We start from the raw sequence: 12,516 nt of genomic DNA, 5'->3' as shown, positions 1-12,516 counted from the left end.
CTCAAGATTTCAGACCTGCAGTAGTTCTGCAAGTTCGTTCCTCTATAGCAGCACAACCACTTTGCATGTGTGAGAGAGAACGGTTGAGAATTAGGTAGGGCAATGTTCAATTCAAAATTCTGTTATATTATAACTGCTTGTGTTATGATTTTATTCATTATCTTTGTTCATCATTATCACAGTGTTAATACATCAAACAGCTATCAAGAAAGATAACGTCAGTGACACAATTGTTAGGCTCCATGCCAGGGTTAAAACCCCTCCTCTTGAGGGGAAAACCCACAAAAACTCTTCTTATAGATACTTCAATCGATGAATACCAAGACCCTTGACAAAATTACTTGTCTCAAGATTACCTCCAAAATACTTGTCACTATCGCCTGCACTCTTCGGATCACAGCCTTCTATCTTCGCACTGTGTTGCTTCAGATCCCTTTATGTCACTGTACTGCTACAGGTCTTGGTCTCCTTATTCCTTCACTGTCTAGGTACAGTCCTCGGCCTCTACGGTTCTTTTCTTCCTCGGCTTCCACAGTTCTTTGCTCAACAATGAGTGCACGACTTCACTGTTGTGACACTGTCTTGTGACAGTTCTTCAATCCTTTGCTGAGATGATGATGATGGGACAGATTTCACCCGAGAGCTTCCTGAGATATATATCTCCCTTTATGTTCACTGTAATGCATCCTTTACTTCTTTGCTGAATGATCAGAGTGATCTGAAGTGTCTTGTTGTTTATGAGGTGAAGTCACTCTATATATATAGTGACCAGCGTTTACATTGTAAACCGACATGAGAACCTGGAACTAGGCCGACATTTCATTGAGGAGATCACTGTCTTATTTTAACTGACTGCAAGAGGGATAGTGACATTTGATTGGAGCATAGATCTTTGAATTTGTGACTTTTTTATAATACTTATGTTAAGACAATAAATCCTAAAGACATCAAGAAGAAGTCTTTGAAAGTTTGACCTATGGTAAACACCTCTTGCTCATGAAACCCATGATGCAAGGAATAATATTTCATTTGTTTCTTCTTTACATAATATTATAATTGCAAGTCATAATGAAAACCGAACCTAGTTACGTTTTCTTCAACACTTCCTCTTAACTAGGGAGGTATTCATATATGGTACATGTCTATTCTCAATACTTAAGAGATCTCATTAAAAGAGTCAGACTAGTAACCCATCTATATAGCATCATTATAACCAGCATTGTCACATAGCAAGGCCTTCAATAACAACTCCTATCTCTTAATAGATCAGAGCACAATGTATTCATATATGGTACATGTCTATTCTCAATACTTAAGAGATCTCATTAAAAGAGTCAGACTAGTAACCCATATATATAGCATCATTATAACCAGCATTGTCACATAGCAAGGCCTTCAATAACATATTAACAACTCCTATCTCTTAATAGATCAGAGCACAATGTTGGCGAGACCGATGATTATAGACACCTTCATCATTGTCTCTCAAGGTACATACCCACCCGGGTGTTCACCGAGTATGACCTTCTAGGACTATTCTTATCTTGGGTTTCCAGCCGTCAAAGAATATCGGTGCTCTTGACTACTCTTATCTTGGATCCCCTACACATCGTCAAAGAGCCAGATGATTACCTAATACTCCATTCTTTCTTCCCAAGTGAAGACAAGAATGTTGTGTCTATCTCTCCCTCTCAACTAGGAGGTGTATGTCCATTCCTGTAAAGGAATGCGCCCAAGTTCCTTTTGAACAGGAAATTGCCCAAGCTCCCTCTCAATTAGGGACTAGTCAGGGCTCCCTCTTAACTAGGGACTCTCCTTTTCATCAAAAACTTCTTCTTCGTGGGTCCTTCAGCTGCTTGATCAATTTCTTTCCTTGATGTCATGAAATTTAGTTGAGCTTCTTCCTTGTAGGGCATTAGCTATCCACCACTTTCCTTCTTGGTTCGTGATGTCATTCCTTTCTTCATGTTTGGTGGCCTTCTTGATACATATTTGGAACCTTCATCATATGACTACTTCTTCCTCATCATGTTTGTTTCAGGAATTTCCATCCATCACATATCTGGAACTTTTGTGCCAGTAGCCCTGCATGAACTCTTCTAGATATTAGTCAAGAAACCAAAACAGAACATTAAATCAAATTGTACCTCTTTCGAGATGGCTCTTCATCATGATTCATAACATCTTCCTGTAGGTATCAACATCCTGCATACATGTTGACACATCTCCAAAGATATCCATTGTTAAGGGTCTCCATCTTTTTCAGACTTTCATCAGAGTCTTCATATCTTTCCAGGAGATTTCCTAGTCAAATCTTCTTGGTCTTTTGGATGTTGATTACCTTCATCATGGTTGCATATCTCACGATCTCTTCCTTCCTCACACATTCCATTCCCATGAGCTTTCAATCAGAGTTTCTTAATTGTAGTCAACCACCTCATACTTCATATGAGGACATATTATGTTGATTTCATCTAGTGTGACTTATGCCTTCTTGCATCCTTTCAGAGGAGGAGATCCTTTTTCTTTTGATCATGCTTCTCAAGATAGAAGTAATGATCCATGTTACCTGCAACCATACGACATGACATTATAATATTAAACACAAGCATACATACCTCATTTTACCCTTAGGTCATCTAGGCTTCTTCCAACAACTTCCTTGATTGAAAAGATCTTCAATCCCTTAATCTGCTTTATTTCTCATATCATCATATTGTCATCCCATGAATTCCATAAGTTGGAGTTCCTGATGAAACACTTGCTTCCCCTCTAGATTAGTGAACCCTCTGATGAAGATTCCGTCAGAGAATCTTGAGGATCTTGCATATTATCATTTGCAAATGTTTCCTTTTTGACTTGACGTATTATGAGCTTTATGTTGGATGACTTATTCCTTTCCTTCAATGTCCAATGAGGTTCTCAAGAGCTATATCTTTTCATGTTTGACTACCATGGATTTTGTCCTTCATGATTCCCATGGTGATGTCACAAGCTCTTGTTTCTAATGCTTTCATGATGCCATGCTGCATCTTATTATCATGGTCATATCAAAAATTGAGGAGCTCATGATAAGACCCTTTTGTGAGGGATACCATCTCAATCATAGTAGAGATATGTTACTCCCTCTTTCCTTGGCCCTTTTCTTCAGCTTCCTCCATCTTTCCGATGATATGAGCTTCTTTCCATAATCTTTCCATAGCATTGAATCTTAGCTATACTATTCTGTCTTGTTTGAGGACGAAACTTCCCTTTCCTTTTTGTGAATGTTTGAATGCTTTAACCTTCAACACTTTTCCCACAACTTGTCCCTTTTCTATCTTGCATAGATACCACAAGTTGTTAAATGAGTTAACTTTCTTGTCCTATTGACATTTGCTACCTTGCTTATCAGTTGAAACAGAGGTGTTTATCCTTTTTATCAATTCTTCCAGATCTCACAGTTGAGATCCTATGAAGATATTCTTTTAACTGTATGTAGATCAGGTCTAAGTGATATGACCTTCTTTACTGCATTTTCAGAGAATATATCTTCTAGCATTTCATATATCTCTTTGATGTTTCCTCTCCTGCTACATAGGGATGAGAGGACCTTTGACTGATTTCACAAGAATCCTATGAGTCCCTTGATCCTTTTCCATGCATTCAAACAATGCTTGACCTTCAGAGACTTTTCCATAGATATCAATGACTTCTCTTTCAGGCACTATATCTATCCTCCTTTCTCATGCAAGGAATTTCGATGACCCAACCAATTTATCGATCTCCTTGCAAACACGAAGTCATTTAACCAAAATTGATTATAAAATGAAAAATACTTACTTGGAAAGTGAAGATGAAATCTTCACCTTGATGCTTCCTTGAATGATCTTCTTTACTTGGTAAGGATGAGATCCTTGCTTGATTTGATTGATGAACTGATACTTCCTTGACACCACTGAAATCATACTTTCTTTGAGACCTTATACTACCATAGCTTATCATCACTTGAGCCTTGTTGTCTTCAAGATACTTTGACTCCTTTCATATTTGGTTCTTGTGATTATTGATATACTTGAGATGGCGCTGTATTGATATCACATAAGTGGTCTATAGAAGTTAGCAGCATCGTGTAGACACTGATCCTCACTTTATAACATCGAGACCTGGCACTGCTTGCCTAGAATAGAGGCGCTGTTTTAGTAGATCGGCATTGAGATACTTCTCTTGAGGAGGCCCAAGGATATTTGTCCTAGTTGCAGCATTTCTCCAAATTGTGACTGAGGCAATCCGAGACTGAGATCAAGTATGAGTTATCACGTGGAGAAAGACTGTGGTTACCATCGAAACTTTAGCATGAAGTATGCCGAGACTGTGTTGATGAGATACCGAACATTACACTTTTTTGTGACTGTAATATAGTCCGAATTCTGTTCTTCTTATCAGTAACATTCACCAAACTGTGGCATTGTGATCCGAGCTTATCACTGACTTGAAGATTCCTGTGGCATATCACTGTGGTATCAATTATGTTTGCACCATACTCCGTGTGATTTTAACTGAGAGGGTGACAGAAATCCGAAGTTAGTTATTGTGATATGTATGCTATTTTGAAGACTTGTTCCCTTAGATTGGATTCCCTTCTTGGAGTGTCACTGTAACTGAATGCCCTTGACTGAACCATAGCTCTGATACCATGTTGAGAATTAGGTAGGGCAACGTTCAATTCAAAATTCTCTTACATGATAACTGCTTGTGTTATGATTTTATTCATTATCTTTGTTCATCATTATCACAGTGTTAAATACATCAAACAACTATAAAAAACAATAACATCAGTGACACAATTGTTAGGCTCCAAGCCAGGGCTAAAACCCCTCCTCTTGAGGGGAAAACCCACAAAACTCTTCTTATAGATACTTCAATCGATGAATACCAAGACCCTTGACAAAATTACTTGTCTCAAGATTACCTCCAAGATACTTGTCACTATCCCCTGCACTCTTCGGATCACAACCTTCTATCTTTGCATTGTGTTGCTTCAGATCCCTTTATGTCACTGTACTGCTACAGGTCTTGGTCTCCTTATTCCTTCGCTGTCTAGGTACAGTCCTCGGCCTCTATGGTTCTTTTCTTCCTCGACTTCTACAGTTCTTTGCTCAACAATGAGTGTACTACTTCACTGTTGTGACATTGCCTTGTGACAGTTCTTCAATCCTTTGCTTAGATGATGATGATGGGACAAACTTCGCCCGAGAGCTTCCTGAGATATATATCACCCTTTATGTTCACTGTAATGCGTCCTTTACTTCTTCGCTGAATGATCAGAGTGATCTGAAATGTCTTGTCGTTTATGAGGGGAAATCACTCCATATATATAGTGACCAATGTTTACATTGTAAGCCAACATGAAAACCTGGAACTAGACTGACATTTCATTGAGGAGATCACTGTCTTATTTTAACCGACTGCAAGAGGGATAGTGACATTCTATTGGAGTGTAGATCTTTGACTTTATGACTTCTCTATAATACTTATGTTAAGACAATAAATCCTAAAGACATCAAGAAGAAGTCTTTGACCTATGGTAAACACCTCTTGCTCATGAAACCCATGATGCAAGGAATAATAATTCATTTGTTTCTTCTTTACATAATATTATAATTACAAGTCATAATGAAAACCAAACCTAGTTACTTTTTCTTCAACAAGAACTGGGGCAAAACTTCGATTTCCCTTCCTTCCAGCTTCTGCTTCCTTCTTTCTTGCCTTTCTTGACCTTCTTCTTGATCTTTGCACTTCAGATCGAGTTCCTTGATTGTAGATTGAATTGATGAGCAAATGAGGTCGAACAACTTTTATTTATACTCTTTTGGGTGGGTCAAATATCCCTTTCTGGGCCAACTTGTGTTAGGAGGCCTATTTTGACTACTTTGATCCAAAATAAATTCTTTTACAAGATACTTCTTGCAAATGGGTTTTATAATCATGATGTTGACTCTCTACACTCATGACATTAAATCCTATGACCTAACAAGCCCAAGAAGCATGAAGAACATGCTTTTACTTGGAAGACCATCAACAAGAAGCATGAAACCCATGCTCTAAAATAATAATTTTTCTTTCTTCTTTTGTTTGTTACATAAGATATACATATTGACATGAGTACAATAACAATTATGAAGACCGAAACTAGTTACATTTTCCAACACTCCCTCTTAACTAGGGAGGTATTCATAATTGTACACCTAGTACAACATCATTCTCAAACTGAAGAGTTCTCATAAGAAGAGTCGGATTGATAAGCCATCTTTAAGCATCAACATTATGACCAACATTGTCAACATAGTAAGGCCTTAACTTTGACAAGCTCTTTCATATACAAGAGCATCATGCTGGGAGGCTTTATGTGAGATACCACACTACCTCTACAAGGCACATACCCCATCCGAATGCTCATTAGGTATGTCTGTTCTTACCTTGGATTCCAAAGTCTCAAAGAATATTGGTCCTCTTCGACCACTCTTGTCTTGGATACCTGTCCAATCCTCAAAGAGTGTTTACCCATTTTCCTATCTTGGATTTTTCTATCCTCAAGGAAATCACAAATGCTTATCCAATCCTCCATCCATTCTCCCTTCATGGCCTTCACTTAGACTTATGGCTGTTAGTCCTGGTCAAGTGCATGACACATGAAGAAGAGAATACAAATGTGATGTTTGACATCACTCCTTCTTAACCAAAGAGTAGATCCTTATTCCCACTTTATTGGGGAATAGATCCTTGCTCCTATTTAAGGAGACTCCTTTACTCCCTCTCAAATATATAGAGGAAATTCTTCCACTTCCTCTCAATTGGGAAGTCATAACCACAAGCTCTCTAGCTTGTCTTCGTAAATGCATTAGCTAACAATTATTTATAACTGCATGGCTCCCTCTTTCGATTTATATCTCATCATGTTGAGCTTCTTCCTTTCTGGATATTATGGAGCCATCTTCTTCCTTTGATTTAGTGACAGGGTTTAGGCCATCAACTTTGCATATCACTTTTCTTTAATCATTATTAATGAAGGCATTATGTTGATCCTTGTCAAACTTCAAGCTAATCACAACTTCCTCATGAAAGTGACCTTTCTTGATGAACTTTAGGTTATCTTTTTTCACTGCTACTTCTCAATCTCAAGGTGATGATGTGAGCACCTTGATTACATAATCTTCGAAGGATTGTCAAGACCATATACTCAATTCATATGTTTGTTGAATTGAGTTCAACATCTACAATTGAACTTGCCTCAAATGCCATCATCCATTCTTGTAATATCCTACCAGGTAGCAAAATAACATGTTAACTAGATAACCAATATCAAAATATTAAATATTAGACCTACCTTGTCATGATGGCCCTTCTCATCAAAGCATAAACTTACTTGAGTTCTTCAAGATCAATATCCTTTCATATGATTCTTTTCCACATTATATAGGAGTCATTTTATTCATTCCTTTTAATCAAAGTGCCCATGGATCGAAGCTTGATTACCAAGCTATAATATCTTCCTCGGATTTGTCATGGTTAACTCCCTATCCTTCTCTTGGATACCATACATGATTTTGATCAACATAGTCATATGCAATCTTGAGATAATCTTGTTTCCATCCATTCTAAAGCATGTCACATTTCTCTTTTTGAGCATCATGCAACCATATGGAAGACTTACCAAGGACATTCATAACTAATTCTTCCTTCATGATTCTTGTAGATGTGAACCATGCTCTAGAAGAATAAATTCAAATATGCATAACTTTGCTTTCATATAATCATCTAGCTAGCCTTTGATCAAGCTTGTTTATTATACCTATCAAAGATAAGTTTTCTTTTCAAAGAATGTCTTTTATACTGTGACTTAACCATTAACATTCCTTCATCCTTTAGAAATATTGTTTCCATACTATATGGAATATATACCAGTCATAATGCTGCTTCGAAGAATCTTCGCTAATGATGATTCTTATACAATCTTGATGATCCTTCTTTGCAAAATGACTACCTCTAACATGATGTTAAGCAATAATGGTGGTGATAAATGTCTCCCAAACAGGATAAAGTCCTCCAAATGCAATCAACACCATTTCTTTGTCGGGTACAAATTCACCAATTGCTGACAGTTGATTCCTGATTTTGGCTATTTTTAGGAAATAGCCTTGAACCGTCTCTCCTTTGTTCATTTTTATGACCTTCAGCTGATTCTTCAAGGCAATAATCTGGTTCAAGTTACTAATTGCAAACATGCCAATTACTTTGTCAGACATTTCTTTAGCTTTCTTGAAACCAAAAACGTAAGTAATGAGATGACCACTAAGATAATCGAGGATATTTTTTCTAGTCTTGATTTCATCCTTTTTATGTTTGGATTTGACAACACTTGTATGCTCTGGTGGATCAGCTACATTGTCTTCAACATAGTTTAGAGCTTCGTGTTCTTGAAGAATGATATCTATTAATGTTGCCAATTACATTAATTTTTTTAAGAAGAATTTCTATTTTTGCAATTTGGCATGTAAACTTAGGAAAAGTGGGTGGAGGGAGTCTCCACTTAATTTTTGGAAAGATGGAGGCCACCAACATTAGAGAAGGAAAAATTAAATTGGTAGTGGGATGTGGATAGTGGGTCCACCCAAAAGGAGGGTTCGAATCCGTTAGGAAAATCGATCGTGGGAGAAGGAGGTTGAATTGGTGGGGGCCATGGGGCCCACAAGGAGAGAAAGGGGGCAACAAAGATAAATAGAAGGAAGATGCATCATTTTGGGGGCTTTGACAAATTGAATTTATGATTTAAAGTACTCTTGAGCTGCTTAGACAAGAGTACCAGTGCTGCTTAGCACAAAGAGATTTTCGGGTGAAGATCTCAACTCTCTCTTCGGTGGACTTAGAGTACCACCCTAGGAGAGAATTTCTGAGCTTATTTGACAAGAGATTGTTGGAGTTTGTGGGTCATTTCCAACCATACTCCAGCTAGTTTGAACTTCCAGGAGGACGCAGTGGCAAAAATTGATTTGCTTGGTTGAGGGGTCTTCAAGGGAAAATTCAGCTTATTTGACAAGAGATTGTTGTAGTTTGTGGGTCATTTCCAACCATACTCCAGCTAGTTTGAACTTCCAGGAGGACGCAGTGGCAAAAATTGATTTTCTTGGTTGAGGGGCTTCAAAGGAAAATTCAGCTGGAGAATTTAGGAGCAAGTCCCTTGATATTGGACTAGATTTTGTGGAGAGTTTCAGGGCGGGAGATCACTCTTTGGTGAGAACCAAATTCAACACGCTTAGGGCTTGCATAGTCTTTTGTTGGGCAGAATTTCATGGAGTTGTTGCTAGCTGAGTTGTGCAAGGTTGAGGAAGAAATTTGCCTCTTACCTTCTGAGAGTAATTTGCAGAGAATTCTACAACCATTTGAGGGAGGAAACAGGGCCAAATTTGCAGTAGTAGCTTGAGGGGGACATAGAACCAGTAGAGGAGGGCGTAGCACCAAATTTGGGTAATTCCGAGAGGTTGGAATTAGCCCAAGTTATTGATGGGTTTTGAATTTTTGATGGACTAGCTTCAAGGAGTCTGCTCCTAATTTTGCAGAATTTTTGGAGGAATTTTGGGGCCCCAAACAACATAATTAATTGGTAGCCAGTTGGGAGGAGTGATCTTAAATTTTGGGTCTCGGGTGGTTAGTAAAATTTTTCCAAACCCTTTCTGGGTTTTTGTGGGTTTTATGTGGGGAGACTTCAACAAATTGCAAAAATTTCTGGGCACTTTTGAGGGGTCAAATATAGGGCTATTTCCTGTGGTGGTAGTAGTTTAAACTTTACACAAGGTAGGGCACATTTTCTTCTAGGAGCTTTTCCGACACTTGAAGCCATTGATTTGACACCTGGGTTTGGCCTTGCTTGCTGTAGCAAGCCCAGGTTTCTCTTATCACAATTATTGTACTCATAATTTATTATATTAATACAATGGCTCAGAGTTTTTGCCCATATTTTAGTGTTTATTTGTGTATGGTTGTGCATGCTTGAATTTTATAGCTGTAGCTAGTTATTTGCTTCTGTTATCTACTGTATTTTTCCATTTGGAACATTACAGTGGTATCAGAGCATGATCTTGGCCAGCTTTGGGGAGGCTAGCAAGATCATGGAGTTGATGAGGCAGAGCCAACAATTGGTGAGGTAGAACCAACAGATCCTAGAGGGGATGCAACAAATGATACATAACCAACGGAGAAGCCAAGCACATGCACGCACATCCCAGCCGTACAACACCCATACATATGGCCAGTCTGGCCGTCCTACCATGCCTCATTTCTTGGATGAACAAGAGAAGGAGAAGTATGGTTCAGGGGTTGGATCATCATGTAGAGGAGGGCAGTTAGAGGGTGAGACCAGGAGGCGATTTTGCTGGTGGAGACTTGGTTTTAGATATCAGGAGCTTGAAGAGGAGGCCAAGCACGAGGTTGGGGGCAGGCAGGGTTGTGACGAGTACGTAGATACACCATGTGACACAGGAGCCACCCTTGCGGTAGTTTCCTTTGGTGGCCCCAATTGACACATTGGTGGAGACAGTTGAGTACACACCCATAGGACCATCCATTGATGAGGTGCTAGTAGGCAGATAAGTACCTAGAGCTGTTGTAGAGTTTCCAGATGACAACTACCTACAACAACATCGAGAGCACCTTGAGGAGCGTGAGCTAGATAGGATGTTATGCTTGAGGAGTTACTTGGTGCGAGGTAGCTCGAGACTCCTGTTGAGCTGATGATGGAGGAGGATGGGCATTCATCTTTCGGGCCTGCCATTGACAAGGAGCAGAGAGATGCGTAGGAAGCTAGTAGAGTTGCAGTACTTCCAGTTAGTGGCTCTCTTCAGGATTACATAGATGGGGCTTGCAGTATTGTTAGGCTTCCTCTTCACAGCAGAGGGAGAGACGCAGAATTACCCCGACAGATTTTATATGTCGACTAGATTAGTGAGATGAGGCGACATGAGTTACATAGGGGGCAACATTCGCAGGATGGTGGTTTAGTTCCATGTATGAGAGTTTGTGCTCTCGATCCTTCCCTTAGGGTTGGATGGCGAGAGATTCTAAGTTGGTACTCGATGGAATGGGCTAGGCATATGGAGTTGGTCATACGCTGGGGTGCGAGTCAGTCGGTGCATTCAGACATCAGGGATACTTGAGGTCCAGGGTGGCATTGGGATCTAGGTGGGATTGTTTGTTTTTGTAGCATTGGATGTGTTCTAGCCATGAAATTTAGTTGAGGCTAGAATACATGAGATCTCCAAAACCTAGAAATTCCACCTAGAAGTTTCTCAATTAGATTATTAACTGATTTTTAAATATTTCCTAAGTCTAAACTTAGGGAATATAGTTTATTCTTGTGTGTGCTCGAATTTCTCAATTTCTAGTATTTTATTTTCTGCAGTATTTTTTATGGTGAAAATTGCAGTTGTAGTTTTACTCATTGTTTGTCGTAGCAAATAAACTATGTTGATCAGTGGTTGTCATTCATGTCAACCCAAGCAGCACCAGGGGATACCTCGATCTTGCATGGGCATTTTGACTTGACAACTTACTCTATTCCGAGTCAAGGATCTTCTAGATGGATTCTACTCGTCGAGATGTTTCCGTTGATATATCACACGCCAAGTAATTCTTCATGGTTTGAGAGATATTCATGTTTGAAGTTAGTAACCCCAGTTAGTGGGCTAAAACCCACTCATAATTGGTTGTGGTCATTGAATAGTCAATAATTAATATTTTTTTTTTCTCCTAAAATCCCTCCCACATTCACTTGTTGAGGACTATCTCAACTCAAGACATTCATATAAATAATGACCTTCATATCCTCCTTTAGTAGGGATTTTGTGGCTTCAAACAAGACATCGTGGCATTTTTGCTATAACTTTTTTTTTTTTGTGAAGCTTCAGAAGATGAAATTAAAACCCATTTGAGTTGAAATCTTGATGAACCTCGTGACCGAATTTTAGATCTTGGTTCGCTATATTTTCGGAGATATGATTTGAGGAAGTTAGGGTTTTTGCAGGCTCCCGAATTCCATGTCAAACCGGTGACGTTGGAAAATCGTCATAACTTTCTCTGAGCATTGGATTCAAATTTCGTAAATAGTGACAGAAAGAGGACAAACTATAGTTGGGTATCGTTTTCAAGGCCGAAGGTCACAACGGTGAAACGTGTCACTTCATACAAGTTCGCTCTACTGAACCAGTCTATAATCAGGTCATAGTGGGAGATTGGCATAACTCTTTCTTGAAGAATCCAATCTTGATCAAACTTGTGGGGTTGGAAAGAGGACTCAGAGGGATACCACAGGACGGAATTTTAGACCTTAGATATCCGAAATTACATAGATATAACAGGTTCAATATCGAGCTTCTAGAATGCAAGAAAAAGCTTGCATTCAAGGATCACTGCAGTAACGACCACACATCAATAGTCAAGGGTAATTCTCCTACAACAAGGTATGTATGATTAGTGTTTACATTT

At 38.9% G+C, this 12,516-nt stretch overlaps 1 protein-coding gene across 1 annotated transcript in view; it reads left to right on the top strand.

Annotated features, from left to right (window-relative positions):
• LOC149242006 (uncharacterized) overlaps nucleotides 1-12,516 on the top strand; it is a 536,392-nt gene that overhangs the window by 332,152 nt on the left and 191,724 nt on the right. The gene's annotated exons all lie outside the window — the stretch shown is intronic.

Source organism: Pinus tabuliformis, chromosome 8 (genome assembly GCF_031772625.1).
Source record: "Pinus tabuliformis cultivar Carrire ecotype Pingquan chromosome 8, CPIR1, whole genome shotgun sequence".
Taxonomy (NCBI): Eukaryota; Viridiplantae; Streptophyta; class Pinopsida; order Pinales; family Pinaceae; genus Pinus; species Pinus tabuliformis.
This window is presented reverse-complemented; position numbering and strand designations above follow the sequence as displayed.